Source organism: Pinus tabuliformis, chromosome 8 (assembly GCF_031772625.1).
Source record: "Pinus tabuliformis cultivar Carrire ecotype Pingquan chromosome 8, CPIR1, whole genome shotgun sequence".
In the NCBI taxonomy this organism is placed as follows: domain Eukaryota; kingdom Viridiplantae; phylum Streptophyta; class Pinopsida; order Pinales; family Pinaceae; genus Pinus; species Pinus tabuliformis.
In genome coordinates, this window is record NC_142294.1 from 125,566,378 (window position 1) to 125,578,126 (window position 11,749).

An 11,749-nucleotide genomic window follows, 5' to 3' on the forward strand; every position below is an offset into this window, starting at 1 on the left:
CGGCCTTCGCGGAGTTTAACGTCGACTTCCATAATGTATCAATCTGGCCAAGGCGACACCGTAAGCATATATGGCACAAGATTCCATACCTAGTCTCGGAGACAGAAATGAAGGAAATTGTGGGGAGTTGGGCAGCGAAGGCGACAACCCATGGATGTTGGTGTAGGTACCATTCAGGGCAAAGAAAGCCCTGCTACACAAATGACAGCTGTGTAGAAATAGAAAGAAGTAGCACAGGCAGTGGCACGAGCATTGGCCGAGAAGAGAAAGAAAAAAGTTGTTGCTAAGGTAGCTACTAAAAAAGAGCACACTGTAAAAGAGTGTGTTGACACATAGTGCACTGACACCAAGGAAGTTGAAGGATAAGCTTCCCAGCATACTGAGGAGCAGGAACTGCCCAAGCAAGGCAGAGATGGAGGGTAGGAGAAGAGTACACCCTTCACATTAAAGAATCAGAGTAAGTAGACACCTGCCAGGCCAAGGAAGAAGCAAAAATCAGATAAGAAAGCGCACATTGACCCAATGGTCCTCATAAAAGGGGACCTCAACAAAATTGGGAACAAATTCAGAGACACCACAATGGATTTGTGGTAGCAATACATGCAGACAGTAGGGAGCGTCCTGAAGGATCTGCGTGAGTTGTAGATCCAAACAATAAGGATTCAAGCAATTGTAGAGCAAGAGAGTGGGGTTGCAAGTGAGCCTGGCACAAGGGAGAGAGAGTGTATTAGAGATGGAAAGGTCTTTAGTCCTTAGAGCCATCTCCTTACCAGAATGATTAGTTTACGCAGAAATAGAGGAAGACCACGCACTATTGGGCACGATCAAATACATAGGGAAAAACTTAGTAGCGCTTCCACTTCGGACCCTCCATGTGCTGCATCAGGGGGTATCAAGTGAGCTTAGAATCAGAGAGCAACACACACTTGCAGTAATCAATGAAGTTAAGGTAAACAATGAAAAAATATTTGCTAAGAAGGCTCAAGCCCTGAAATAAAAGCAAGAGATAGAAGCATGGAGCCATAGCCTCGAAGAATCAATTACACAGGTGTGTAATTCCATCTCAGAAATACATATTCTGGAAGATGTTGCATCTACAACGAAGATCAGGAAATTGGCTACTGTAGTCCATGAATCTAAAGATGAGATAGGCAGAGTCAAATTTGACTTCCAGATGAAGATATAAGAACTACAAATTAAGCTACAGCCAACTACTCTACTAGATGTCAGGGAGCAATACGATGCAGCCATTAAGGATCATATGCATACTCTGGAGATTGTAGTTAAAAGATTTTATTTTATTTTCAACCATGCCATGGAATTATGGGACACTTTTCAGGACGAACCAAACCTACAGAGGTTGAGTATAGAAATTAGAGAGGCCCAACAGAAATATGATGAGATCAAGGAGACTACGCGCACATTGGTGATAGACCAGCACTTTGTGCATCTACATACAGGCACAAGTACAAGAATTGTAGCAAAAAGAATCAGTGTTAAATGCTCGGCTTCAATCATGGATAGAAGTGTCTAGTCAAATTTCTCAGACCATTCAGGAGTAACTGAAAGCTCTACAACAGACTCATAGGACCATGCGGCTTGCGGTAGAGGGATCAACTACATAAAAGTTGGTCGAAGAGGTGAAGAAGGTTGTGGTAGAAGGTACCACAGAGCTAAATGCATTGAAGCAATAGTTTAGTGAGCTCCTCCAGATATTTGATAAGCCAAGTGAGTGACTCGAGGGCGAGTCACAATATTTGTGTTGGGGGCCTATTGGGATAGGGTCCCTAGGGTCAATTTTTGTTTTTGGTTAGAATTTAGTAAAGAATGTAAAGTCTCTGCGAAATGTGGAAGTGGAGTGTGCAACTAACTAAGAATCAAAATGGGTTTAGCCCGTTGAATGGGTAAGTGATAGGTTGGTTTTGAGACTCACCCATAAGCTACGGGCCATGGTATTGTAATAGAAAGGATATAAATATTCGATTCATAGTGAGTATAGAAGAATAACTTTTGGTGAAGATCAAGTGTAAGGGAAAAGTTCTAAGGCAGGAAAGCTCTATTTCATGTACTTAGGGGAAAGGGGAAGGCTCCAGAAGCTAAATGCACAAATACCTTGACAAGTCTGTAGCTGAGTGCATGGGTCCCTGAAGCTGGATGTGCAGGGTGGAAGAGTTTGTAATTTGAATGTTGAATCTAATAAAGACTGATTTTGGACCAAATCTATTTCATGTCTGCCTTGCTCTTATTTTTATATAAGTTTATGCATTAACCCTTAGTGATCTATTTTCTATGAAATAAAGTGTATTTTCTGCACGAATCTGTTAAATATTTAATATTCATGCATGAAGAATGTAATGAATTATTTTTGTGAAGACATTAGATAGATCTAGTAATATAACTAGTTGGAATGGGTAGACCTGCATGAAGGCAAATATAAGGTTGTTATTTACTGAGTGAAAGTTGTGAGTCTGCTTCTTTTGGGTCTGGTAAGCCTGATCATAGACCTTCTCAAAGGTTTGGAATCCATTTGGATAGAGTTTCAGTAGTGGACCATAGGAAAGTCTAGATCTGCGTGAAGGCAGATCTGAGCCATAAGGACTTTAGAATACACATCACACAGACTCTAGATGCAGAAACCTAGTTCTAACATCCCCCAATACTGCTTCGAGTGAGACTGCAACCTGCACTATGCATGTTGTTGCCGAAAGGGCTAGCAGTTATGGTTTTGTTGGTTGGCGTGAATAAATTTGAACCTCGATCAGACCGACTTAAGCCAACATTAACCTCCATGAGAGGAAAACTTACAAGGACGATGATGACAATGATTTTTTTCTTCCAGAAGGTGTGGAACCTTTGTTGCACCATACACCACTTTACACATATACAACAGTTGCTAGTATTTCATTATTGTTTGCTCCACATCAGGTCAATATCCAATCAGGTCTTATGCGATGAGCGAAAGATATTCCTGTTATTTCTAATTAGTACAACAAATAGTGGTATTCCTTTTTATGACGCATGACACATATTCATTTTCTTTGTGTTCTTTAGTTATGATGCATGTGCCATGGATTTGATTCGTTGCATGTTTCATGTCATGCAGCCCCCCCACATATCCAATGAAGGTTTGTGTTAGCTATCAGAATCTCCTAGAACGTTATGTGTTGAATGAAATTGATCACAAGAAATACTTTTTTCGTTCCCTGCAAGCTACCAACATTTTCCATACAACTAAGCTAGATTGGGCAGATGTTGGGCTTCATGTTTGCAAATAGGGTTACAATATCTTGAAAATTATTATTCACCAAAATAACTTGAATTATCTTCATCTTGACTACAATTTCAATCTGAAGCCTATGAAGACACTCTAAACAAATGAGTGTAAGAATTAATGTTTTGGAAATTCTTTCCATTTATGTTGTGAAATTTTGTGACTAACAAAACTAGTTGTTGATGCAGATATCCAATTTTGACTTAGAAATGTAGATACTTTCTAGTTCGCATAAAAATTACAATATACATTTTCACATGTAGGGAAGTTAACTAGTATGTATCATCACAAGTATATCATATTATGCCACAAATAAGAATGTGTAAATATCTAAAGAATTTGATTTATTATTTCTTTAACACTGGGCCTGTTGGGAAAGGACCTGAATGTGGATTTTGGGCTCCAACATGGAAAGTATTATTTTTTTTCATATTTGGTATAGTACCACTACTAGAAAGGTAGCTTGGAAACTTTCTTGCACCATAGTTTGAAGGTCGTCATTCAAAGGGAGTGGAAAAATTTGTGATGAAACAAAGGGTTGAAAGTCATTTTGATTTATATCTTAGAGCAGTTGTCATGCATGATGTTCTTGATGCAATGGTAGGTGATTTTAATGATTTCCTTCTCTAATAACTGGAAGAAAAGGGATGCTTATGTTGCTTGGAATGCATCAATTCGATTGAAATTGATTTGATGCTAATAGTAAAGAGACCTATGTTATTATGTTCTATATATGTTCAACCCTAAATGGCATGCTATTTCTCCTCAAGCTAGATCATTTTGTAATGATTAATTTGGTTGTTTTCTTTGAAGTTTCTACATCTATATTTCTCCCTCTATTTTTTTTGGTGTTATGCATTTTCTAAGTCTCTTAGTGATTCTCTTATCTGATTGTTGACATACTCGGTCATATTGTGATAGAGGGCATTAAAAAGCACAAATCTCACACCATTTTGCAAAATTTGAGTGAAGTTTGGCATTGTTGGAAGGAAAACATCCCCTGGAAGGTAAATGTTGTAAGGTACTCGATTTACCAACATTTTATAGAAGGAATAAAAGTACCTAAATTCCTAGGATGTTTTCCTAAATCTACTACTCAACTTTCCAGGGGATGTTTGCCTAAAATAAGAGTGCCTAAATCTTAGACATCAAAATGCCTTTCTTATTTAGGTAGACTACTATTGATATTCTATTGCTCAACTTTATGTGAACATTCATTTTCTTGGCTCTAATAATTCGAACAAACACCAAACACCATAGAGAAAAATATTTTAAAAAAAATCATGATTTTTTAACTAGAAAAACATTTCTTTTAAACAGGAAAAAATTCTTATTTATAGATAGGAAATTGTTTTGAAGCTGAAGCATCTTGGAGGCTTAAGCATAAAATTCTTGAAGTGATTGACTTGATATTTGGACTTAAAGAACAATTCAATGAGAGTATAAATATTCTACATCTTGCTAATTTATTTTCCATTAGATATGATATTATGTTGTTGATGTTTGTAGCTAGATCGACACAGGTCTAAGTGCCTAGACATGTAAAAGTAACCCAAAGTTTCCTTGGGACACTTTCTCAAACACTGAGTAAGTTTCTATTGTAACTCAGTCTAAGTCTAATTGAGGAAAATAAGGCAATACAATGACCATTGGTGGAGGAATATAAGAAGCTGAAAACCAACCGGATGTTGTATAGTTGCTCACTTTGTGGAAAATAAGTGTCAAGGAACATGCTCAACATTTTAAGTCAAAGGATCACATTCTACATGCTTCTGAAATGCCAGATTCCTGAAGTGTTGGCATTACTATCATTAAGCCACTACCAAAACATGCAGCAAACAGGTCATCTTTTGTCATCAAATCTTCTTCTTCTCTGAATGAAGAGTGTTTTCCTTCGATGGCTAGCAAGCCATATTACCTCAAAAAATCCAAATTAGTTCTCAAAGTGCTTTCAATTTCATTTTGAATAGAGTATGCCATTTATTTTCCATAACCCTTCAAAGGTGGCAAGAAATTATGCTATTATTATTAAAAATGTGACAAAATGTTGCATGTCATTGGAAAATTATATTTATGGAGTTCAACAACAAAGCCTCATCAAAAATTTTCTTCGATGGTTGGCAAACCATATTACCTCAAAAAAATCCAAATTAGTTCTCAGAGTGCTTTTCAATTGCAAGTCCTAAATGATGTTGCCTCTCTTGGTATGATGCTTCAAAGAAGGAACATCAAAGAGAGTGTGTACAATCTTTTCCATGTAAATTTGAACAAACTCTCTTCAAACATTTTGACACTCCCATATAGATTGATTCCTCTTAATAGCCCTCAACATGGTATTGTGTGGAGAAGTAGTGTAGGCCAAGAAATGATGCTTAAAGGCCATAGTTGTCTCCAATTTAGGGGTTGTGGGAAAATTTACCCATAGTGCATTGGACAAGTGAAACAAGCAACAAAATATAAAATTTATAAATTGAAGCTTTGAGAATTTTCTCTTCTAACATTTCCAATTCACAAACTAAACTTCATAATCCAAAATCAACAACTAAACTATAGCCAATGCTTGATTTCATTCATAAACATCTAACATGTAACTATTGCATGCAAAAATGCAACCATGTGACTACAACAACAATAATGAGAACTAAATATACACATAGATTCCATAATTATAGCTAGCCTCAAAAATCAATCATGTCTATGGATCCCTGAAACACGGATTCATGTATATGGAAATATGCCATCCAATGAGATAATGAAATCAAATTTTCAAGAAACATGGAATCCTCCATAGATCCTTCACTTCCATCAACAATGTGGCCAACACCATTTATGGTTACATGTAGACATACATGTTCTAATATTTTGGTTGCTTCATGTTGTAGTGGCTACAACCATGCTCCAATTTTTTTCCTTCGCTTCGTTTTAGAGCCTCTCTCCTCAAAAGCATAGCAGTTATCCTACACTGATCAGGTACTTGTGTTTATTTGATCTTATCTGTTTCTTAACAGCTTGTGTTCACTTAGTTGTTACGTCGACTAAAAATAAGATGACCCAGCACCTGGGTCACATCTAGTATTTGCATTGTCTAGGAAAACTACACAATCTTGGAGGGCAGTCTATATTCCCCTCAGGAATTGTGTAGAGTAGCCCAGCAGCTACCCTACACTTAGAAATTGTGTAGAGTAGGCCAACAGCCTTTCTCTGGAAAACTGCACAGAGAAGGAAGCCAACCTTGCTCTAGAAAATTGTGCAGAGCAGGCCAATTGGCTTGCTCCCAAAAATTGCGCAGAGCAGGTAGCCCAGCCTTGCTCTAGAAAATTGCGCAGATCCACACGGTAGTGAGCTGAGGCTCAAAACTTCACTCACCCAGCATGCAGCCATCCTTTCTCTAAGAAACTACGCAGAACTGAGAGACAGTCTGAGGCACTCAGCCCAGAAACAATGCAAAATGTTTTCCCTCAGTGATTGTCCTTTGCATGTGCCAGTAGGTTGCCTGGCCTACTCCAGAAATGCGCAGTACTTTCTTGCATGCCAGGCAACTTTTCCCAAAAAGTAAAAATGTAAAAATGAGAAAACATCCCTATATTTTAGGGATATATTTTTATCAGCGGGAGTTACATGCAAAGTTGATTTTATAAAATTCCCACCAAGTGTCGCTTTTTCCTAGATTCATGGCGTGCAAGTCATAAACCCTAAAGTTCACAAAATTTATTTAATTGACATCTCAGAGCTCACTCTTCACATTCAATCTTGGAACTCTAGTACTCTTGAGGCAACTAGGAACCTCGGCACGGTCGGTGCAACTTTTCTGGGAATTTTTTTCTTTTCATGTATTTTTCTTCTTTTTTTGTCACTTTTTATTTCTTGGCTTGTGTGAGTGTTGTTTTCCTTTTTTACTGAACGAACATTGTCATTTTAGTGTATTTAAACTTGTAGAAGTGTTGTTGTTTTGAGGCTTCTGCGATTTGTATTGTGTGTAGAATTTTCTTTCAGAATTATCGCATCCAGAATTATTTTAACTTGTAGAAGATTTGTTTCAAGTTTCACATTGCATTTCCTTAGTGCCGCATGCATAACACTATTTTCGTACTGACAGTTGTCTTTGTGGCGACTATCTTCATGAGCTTCATTGTTTTCTCGTTTGACTGATTTCTGCACTTGCTTGAGTTGCATGCATGTCTATTTACTCATATATGCATTTCCTTTGCACACACATTCATTCCTTCACGTTTTCATGTTTCCCTTGTGTTAGCAGCTGGATTGAACCTCAAGCTGAAGGAAGGCAATGCCAGGGTAACCAAAAACCATGCTTAGCCAAGTAGCTAGCCCTACTAGGCTAGGGGAGGGCTCTCTCAGTAAAGATATTAGCCAAATTGACTTGATCTAGAAACTGATATTAGGCTAGGTATAGTAGCACACGATTTGATTTGATTTTGAAGGGTTTTGCTGGGTCAAAAGGAGCCAAACAGTTAGGGCAAGGAAATTAGATCAAAATTACAGGGTGTTTGATGGGGCAAGGTAGCCACAATGATCAAAACCTTAGGGTTTGATGGATGAGATGAAAAGAAAAGTGAGGAGCTAGGAAGAGCATGTAAACCTCATGGATTCTCCCTAAACTGAAGAAAACACAAACTGTGAAATGTCTACCTAAAACAAAGGATAAAAGTTATCGATTCTGCCTTTCAGACTTGTTTACATTCACATAAAGAGTATGAAATGATGAAATGGAGTCAACAATACATTTTAACACATGAAAACATAAGAAAAACTGAACTGAGTATCATACCACATGAATCCCAAATAAATAGCTCCAATTTTTCATTAATCTCCTGTTGTAATTGGTACAAAATGATGTCTATCAAAGCCTAAGCATCCCACTGAGTCCAACCCTTTACAATGAGAAAGAAAAAGAAGATATATAAATCAATTCAACCTCCTCCCATCCTCAGGGGTTGAATCCATAATATGAGGAACTAATCCATCAAAATTTGAACAAGAAACTGGAATCTAGGCAATCCTAACAACTTGCCTCTAAACGAAGGAAATTGATTGATGTGTCCTCAAGATAACTTTTGATCCAATGAATCTACCCTCCAGCAACTAATATCCATCCTATTTACTTGCCTAGAAACAATTTACATTATTAAAAACATCATCCATGAGAGAAAACCAAAAAATTACAGTCATGGCACAGTAAAGTGAAAATTCAGCATAAAATTGTCCTATGCACAGCGCTAGGAGGCTATGCGCAGCACTTTTTATAGGGCCATTTTGGAGGCCTTCTCGGTGTCCAAAGTGATCCCATTATAGCTCATTGGAAATCTTGTCTTGTCTACTTTCGTGTATTTAGTTTCCCATTTCGAGTTGATTTTACCCCTCAAAAAGGGATTCTCCCAAGACTTATTCTATGCAAAGCACCATGGTCAAAAAGAGGGCAAAAAGGTCATTTTTTGGGTGTTTTTTGACCTTTTGGCTGATCAATTTTGCTCCAAAATCTTAGCAAATGCACAAGGTGCATGTACTCATCACTTTGAATCCAAAAATTCTAACCATTTCCTCATTGGATGCCCCTAGCACTACTCATAGAGCCAATTTTTATGAGTCAAAAACTGCTAAATTCTTCAAAAAGGCAAAAATTATCAAAACTTACTCAAAATTTGTGGAGAACACCACCATCAAGTGTCTGGGTCAGCCAAGGAAGCTTCAGCAAGAAATCTAATCCTATCACCCTCCTTTTTTCCTTTGAGGGCTTTTTTTAGCGTTGACTTCATTTGCTTGACTCTTATGTAACAAATCTTGTTCTGGGTCCTGTGATGGTGATCCATGTGCCTGATGATTTGATTTTCCCTATTGGCCCTTTCTAGAAACTTCTCCAAATGAAAATTGACCCTGTCAAGCCATATTTCTCCATCCTCTTCAATCTCTTTTTCAAGCCTTTGTTCTATAGTCAAGGTCGTTGCAGTCTCTTCCTCTTGCATTATTGATTTGCCTTTGTCACCTTGCCTCTTTACCTTGAGAAGTTCGAGCTCCATGAGGACTTGTTTGTCACTTAGATGCTTGTTCTATTGCTCAAGGTATGTAATGACATTCTTATCTCTCACCAAGTTGTCCATTAGTGCTTGGATATGTGCATATTTTTCCTTTATGATTATATTTTCATTTGTTGCCTCATCTTGAGCCTCCAAGTCGACTATCTCAATGCCATGATGAATGTGTGGTTGTTCTGGTTCATCATGTTCCATCAAATCAAATTCCCTTTCCTCTTCATCATTGAGGCTTTCCTCCAGCATATTTTCCTTCCCTTTATTCACCTGTTGCACTTGTTGTACATGTTGTGTTAATGAAGAAGGCAAAGCCCCTTCCACAGTTTGTGGAGCAAGTATTTGCCTATGAGCTGATGAAAAAAGCAAGGCCCCTTCCTGATCCAGATTTAAACAGGAACGCAACAAATAACACATATAACCATAAACACAGAGATGCAGTGGACATAATACTTCATTTCATTACTGTAAAATATTGAAATATGCTTACAAACAGAAATGGAAATAAACCATCTAGGGTGATGGTAACTTATCTCTGAGAAGAGATGTGGCGGCTACATGCCTCTGAACTGTGTTACAATGAGGCTCGAAGGCCTATTTATTGTTGAGAAACAATGGAAAACCATAAACATCCAAAAACATAACCCTAGAAGGTGAAACGCCAAACTGTGGGCCCCGTTTCAGTAAATTGGTACATCAACTTCGCGAGGTCGTAACTTTGGCATACGATCCCCATTTGATGCGCAAAATATCTCGTTAGAACGATCTATCGTAGAACTAAAACTTTGAGAAGAGAAACATCAGTCCATGGACCCATGTTGCTCCCAGTTTTCCCAAAAAACATCGTTTAGAGCCTCAAAACGGCTCAGGAAGTTTAGGACCCGAAAAATGCTAAAAATAGTAAACCGTGTTACAATTAAGGAAACTGGATAGTTGAAAGAAACAATGGTGGGGGTCCAAGTGGACTTGGCAGGTAGCCACCAATATCCACCTGGATCACTTCCACATCAGGTGGATTAAACACTTGCCTATCCATTGGAAACAACTTTCTAGCCCCTCTCTGATATGTTTTGTAAGCTTCTGGCTTCTCAAAAACTTTAGTCTCTTTAGCCTTCTTACTTTTCTTTACTTTTTCACTGATGGAAGGCCTTTCTGCTTTGTGAAGTACCTGTGGAGGAATATAAGGACCATTGAAGATGTCATTGGCAATAAATGTATCCCAGGAGATGTTGAGGAGGTTGAGATGATGTAGAAAAATCATCTTAATCAAGGAATAGTAATAAATACTATTCATCTCCTAGGGGTATGTCGTTTTCTGTACAATGTAGGCTATCTTCTCAATGTTTCTGAATAAGAAGTATGGGATGTTCATCAATTTCACTCTTTTGAAGTGCATAAGAAGCCTAATATGATAGGTGTATAATCTGGAAAATCTACCCTCACATGTAAAATACTTCATAATGACCCTCATCATAGGGGCATACTTGTCGTGAAGGAACCTGAAAGGAAAGGTCCTCTTATTTCCATTCTTCTACCTAGATTTGATGTGTGGCTCATAGTATCCTTGTAGCATCAGCAATGATGGAGGAGGAAACTAAAAATGTTACCCCAGCAAGAGTTACCTTGTTATCATGGAGATTGGCTACAAAAAACCTGGTCAGGTCGGGATGATGTTGAACTCTTTATACCTGTTCACAAAACTCATAACATCCTAGATGCATGAAACAAGAGACAGTCATATGGGAAGCCTCTAACTCTCTCATTTTTTATGGTTCCTCTCTGATAATTCTACCTCCCTTATGTGGTTTTCTCTGATGCTGAGGTTCATCTCCCATGCTTTCTCTACCACTGTTTTCCTCCTCCTCATAATCTTTATCCTCTTTATCCATGTTTTTTGAGTTTGAAGCTTTAGAAACCCTCGAGAAGGTAATCAGGAAGTGAGTTATGGTGAATAGGGATAGGGGAAAGGGAGAGGAATTTGTGTGATGTAGGATGAGATATGTATGATGTGAGGGTGAGAAGGGGGGTATTGTTTAGTAGGGATTGTTTTGTAAGTAGGGGTTTAGGGATTTTGCTTGTGGGATTAGGGTATAGGGGATAGGTGTATTTGACAGTAGGAAATAGGAAATAGGGATCATATTTAGGGATATGACAACAGGATGTGGGAATGAGGAATATGACAACAAGATGTGGGAATAAAGGAAAATGGTAAGCAGGGAGGGTTTTTAGACAACCTAGGGTTTGAACATTTAAATAGAAAACAAACTCAAAAATCATGAATGAGTACTGGGAGGATGGTTTAAGGAGTCTACTTTCTTGCTTAGAGGATCTAGGTAGCAAAATAGCGATTTAGATGGTTGTTAGGGTAGTCTTGGTGTTTGCTGGCCCTATGCGCAGCGCCCTGTTGTATGCGCAGTGCCGTGCAAAAATAGACTAG